The sequence below is a fragment of the Scyliorhinus torazame genome, chromosome 31 (genome assembly GCF_047496885.1).
Source record: "Scyliorhinus torazame isolate Kashiwa2021f chromosome 31, sScyTor2.1, whole genome shotgun sequence".
NCBI classification, from domain to species: Eukaryota; Metazoa; Chordata; class Chondrichthyes; order Carcharhiniformes; family Scyliorhinidae; genus Scyliorhinus; species Scyliorhinus torazame.
The window spans coordinates 7303926-7308952 of NC_092737.1; positions in this window are offsets into that span (position 1 = coordinate 7303926).

The following is a 5027-nucleotide window of genomic DNA, read 5'->3' on the forward strand; positions in this document are numbered from 1 at the left end:
TCAGTACTGAGGGAGTGTCGCACTGTCAGAGGGTCAGTACTGAGGGAGCGCTGCACTGCCAGAGGGTCAGTACTGAGGGAGTGCCGCACTGTCAGAGGATCAATACTGAGGGAGTGCCGCACTGTCAGAGGGTCAGTACTGAGGGAGTGCCGCACTGTCAGAGGGGTCAGTACTGAGGGAGTGCCGCGCTGTCAGAGGGTCAATACTGAGGGAGTGCCGGCACTGTCAGAGGGTCAGTGCTGAGGGAGTGCCGCACTGTCAGAGGGTCAGTACTGAGGGAGTGCCGCACTGTCAAGAGGATCAGTACAGAGGGAGTGCCGCACTGTCAGAGGGTCAGTAACTGAGGGAGTGCCGCACTGTCAGAGGGTCAGTACTGAGGGAGTGCCGCACTGTCAGAGGATCAGTACTGAGGAAGAGCCGCTCTGTCAGAGGGTCAGTACTGAGGGAGTGCCGCACTGTCAGAGGGTCAGTACTGAGGGAGTGCCGCACTGTCAGAGGGTCAGTACTGAGCGAGTGCCGCACTGTCAGAGGGTCAGTACTGAGGGAGTGCCGCACTGTCAGAGGGTCAGTACTGAGGGAGTACCGCACTGTCAGAGGGTCAGTACTGAGGGAGTGCCGCACTGTCAGAGGGTCAGTACTGAGGGAGTGCTGCAGTGTCAGAGGGTCAGTACTGAGGGAGTGCTGCACTGTCAGAGCGTCAGTACTGAGGGAGTGTTGCACTGTCAGAGGGTCAGTACTGAGGGAGTGCTGCACTGTCAGAGCGTCAGTACTGAGGGAGTGCAGCACTGTCAGAGGGTCAGTACTGAGGGAGTGCCGCACTGTCAGAGGGTCAGTACTGAGGGAGTGCCGCCACTGTCAGAGGGTCAGTACTGAGGGAGTGCCGCACTGTCAGAGGGTCAGTACTGAGGGAGTGCCGCACTGTCAGAGGGTCAGTACTGAGGGAGTACCGCATTGTCAGAGGGTCAGTACTGAGGGAGTGCCGCACTGTCAGGAGGGTCAGTACTGAGGGAGTGCTGCAGTGTCAGAGGGTCAGTACTGAGGGAGTGCTGCACTGTCAGAGCGTCAGTACTGAGGGAGTGTTGCACTGTCAGAGGGTCAGTACTGAGGGAGTGCTGCACTGTCAGAACGTCAGTGCTGAGGGAGTGCAGCACTGTCAGAGGGTCAGTACTGAGGGAGTGCTGCACTGTCAGAGGGTCAGTACTGAGGGAGTGCCGCACTGTCAGAGGGTCAGTACTGAGGGAGTGCCGTACTGTCAGAGGGTCAGTACTGAGGGAGTGCTGCACTGTCAGAGGGTCAGTACTGAGGGAGTGCCGCACTGTCAGAGGGTCAGTACTGAGGAGTGCCGCACTGTCAGAGGGTCAGTACTGAGGGAGTGCCGCACTGTCAGAGGGTCAGTACTGAGGGAGTGCCGCGCTGTCAGAGGGTCAGTACTGAGGGAGTGCCGCACTGACAGGGGTCAGTACTGAGGAGTGCGCACTGTCAGAGGGTCAGTACTGAGGGAGCGCCGCGCTGTCTGAGGGTCAGTACTGAGGGAGTGCCGCACTGTCAGAGAGACAGTACTGAGGGAGTGCTGCACTGTCAGAGGGTCAATACTGAGGGAGTGCTGCACTGTCAGAGGGTCAATATTGAGGGGAGTGCCGCACTGTCAGAGGGTCAGTACTGAGGGAGTGCCGCACTGTCAGAGGGTCAGTACTGAGGGAGTGCTGCACTGTCAAAGGGTCAGTATTGAGGGAGTGCCGCACTGTCAGAGGGCCAGTACTGAGGGAGTGCCGCACTATCAGAGGGTCAGTACTGAGGGAGTGCTGCACTGTCAGTTAGTCAGTACTGAGGGGGTGCTGCACTGTCAGAGGCTCAGTACTGAGGGAGTGCTGCACTGTCAGAGGGTCAGTACTGAGGGAGTGCCCCACTGTCAGAGGGTCAGTACTGAGGGAGTGCCGCACTGTTAGAAGGTCAGTACCGAGGGAGTGCTGCACTGTCAATGGGCCAGTACTGAGGGAGTGCCGCACTGTCAGAGGGCCAGTACTGAGTGAGTGCCGCACTGTCAGAGGGTCAGTACTGAGGAGGGAGTGCCGCACTGTCAGAGGGTCAGTACTGAGGGAGTACCGCATTGTCAGAGGGTCAGTACTGAGGGAGTGCCGCACTGTCAGAGGGTCAGTACTGAGGGAGTGCTGCAGTGTCAGAGGGTCAGTACTGAGGGAGTGCTGCACTGTCAGAGCGTCAGTACTGAGGGAGTGTTGCACTGTCAGAGGGTCAGTACTGAGGGAGTGCTGCACTGTCAGAGCGTCAGTGCTGAGGGAGTGCAGCACTGTCAGAGGGTCAGTACTGAGGGAGTGCTGCACTGTCAGAGGGTCAGTACTGAGGGAGTGCCGCACTGTCAGAGGGTCAGTACTGAGCGAGTGCCGCACTGTCAGAGGGTCAGTGCTGAGGGAGTGCTGCACTGTCAGAGGGTCAGTGCTGAGGGAGTGCCGCACTGTCAGAGGGTCAGTACTGAGGGAGTGCTGCACTGTCAGAGAGTCAGTACTGCGGGAGTGCTGCTCTGTCAGAGGGTCAGTACTGAGGGAGTGCCGCACTGTCAGAGGGTCAGTACTGAGGGAGTGCTGCACTGTCAGAGAGTCAGTACTGCGGGAGTGCTGCTCTGTCAGAGGGTCAGTACCCCCCCACTCCAAAACGCTCACTCTGTCACGACCGGCCACTTGGCTGAAGGCGTCGGGAACCCGTTTTGCCTACAGCACTATTCCCCAGCTAGAAATCGCGTCTGCTGGGATTGTAGAAGGGAAACGCTCTGTCCTGGATGAAATGAGGAGCTCGCTCCCTGGGAGGTAAGACTCTCTTGCCAGATCTGATTCATCGCTGATTGTTCCGAGCAGTTTAAACGACTCCCTCCCAAAATGGACATCTTGATATGTATCTCGGCCGGTGCTAATTAGCGGACACCCCAAGTCTATGCCTCCCCTCTCTCCTCTTTTGTTCGTCTCTCAGATTCCTGTTTGCTGCCAATGTCCTGACTGATTTGAGAAACCTCCAGTGCTTGCGCCTAATTACAGGAAGAGAGAGGCTTTGTAAACAAGGCAGGGCGCAGACCTGCAGAGACACACGTTTGCAAAGCTCCCAGGGACATGTGCGTTGCCGCTCGATGTGGTCTGTGCCCACGCCCGCACGAAGCAGGATAAATATAGCCACTGTTGACAAGTTTGTCAATCGTCCCGGCTCCGCTCTCTCAACCATCTGAGGGCCCGTCCCAAGGGCCCACCCCAATTTTCGCCTAATTGGCTCTCATTTGAGTGGGCAAGGTTAGCGATTAAAAGCTGCAGATAAGGGAGGGGTGCAGCGGCTCCCAGTTCTCAACATTGAGGGCCATCATGTCCTGCGATGGGAACTACCCGACATGGTTCATTCCGAGTTCTGGGTGCCTCGTGCTATTTTTAATCGCCCAGTGACTGCTGCCAAGTTAAATAAATGTCAGTGATCCTTAAAGCCAGGGCAGGTCAGCCTGCTTATCTCATTGAGAGGGGGGTGGGAGGAATCAGATAAACCTGGCCTGGCCCATCGTGGGGAAAGGATATGCCGATTAGCAGCAAAAATAGGAAGGCAGATAATTAATGATCTTTATCAGTGTCACAGGTAGGCTCACATTAACGCTGCAGTGTAGTTAACTGTGAAAAGCCCCTCGTCGCCACATTCGGGCGCCTGTTCGGGTACACAGAGGGAGAATTCAGAATGTCCAATTCACCTGGCAAGCATGTCTTTCGGGACTTGTGGGAGGAAACCGGAGGAAACCCACGCAGACTCCGCACAGACAGTGACCCAAGCCGGGCATCGAACCCGGGTTCGCTGGCGCTGTGAAGCCACAGTGCTAACCGCTGTGCTACCGTGTATTTGAATGGGTGTAAATTGAGAGAGGCGGATACTCAGCGAGACCTTGGTGTCCTTGTGCATCAGTCAGTGAAAGTAAGCGCGCAGGTACAGCAGGCAGTAAAGAAGGCAAATGGTATGTTGGCCTTCGTAGCGAGAGGATTTGAGTATAGGAACAGATTGTATCGGGCATTGGTGAGGCCACACCTGGAGTATTGTGGGCAGTTTTGGTGTCCCTATCTGAGGAAGGATGTTCTTGCGATGGAGGGAGAGCAGCGAAGGTTTACCAGCCTGATTCCTGGATGGCGGGACTGTCGCATGAGGAGAGACTAAGTCGGTTAGGGTTATATTCATTGGGGTTTAGAAGAGTGAGAGGGGATCTCATAGAAACTTATAAAATTCTGACAGGATTAGACAGGGTAGATTCAGAAAGAATGTTCCCGATGGTGGGGGAGTCCGGAACTAGGGGGTCATAATAAACCTTTTAGGACTGAGGCGAGGAGAAATTTCTTCACCCAGAGAGCTGTGAATCTGTGGAATTCACTCCCACAGAATGTAGTTGAGGCCAGAACCTTGTGTAATTTCAAGAGGGAATTAGCTCTTGGGGCTAAAGGGATCGAGGGATATGGGGGGGGGGGGGGGGGGGGGGGAAAGAGGTGGGATCAGGGTATTGAGTCGGGGGGGGGGGGCGCGGTGTTTGGTTTCTTTGTTTGGGTTGGCTAGGAAAGGTGGGGTGCGGCAGGGAGAGTTGGGGGGGGGGGGGTTTGTTGGGGGCAGGGGTGTGTAGGGAGGGTGTGGTTGTTTCCTGTTGCTGCGGTTGGCTTGTGTGCCTTCAATAAAATGTTTTTTTATTTGATCGAAAGAGTCTGCTGGCTTCCCAGATCCCAACTCGCTGCGCTCCGAGGGCCAGAGAGCCAGTTCACAGATAGGCCGACGTTTCCATTCCGGTACTGGGCATCACACTGCACTGTCAGAGGGACTGACATTAAAAACAGAGACCCCCGCCCAGCGTCCAAACGCCCCCCCCCCCCCCCCCAACCAACACCGGCTGCAGTGCGTGGGATTTGCTGTCCCCCCCCCCCCCCCCCCAACCCTCAAGTGACCCTGCCTCCACCCCACCTCCAGGCAGCGCGTCCCAGACACCCACCACTCTCCGGGTGACGAGCGATTTTTCT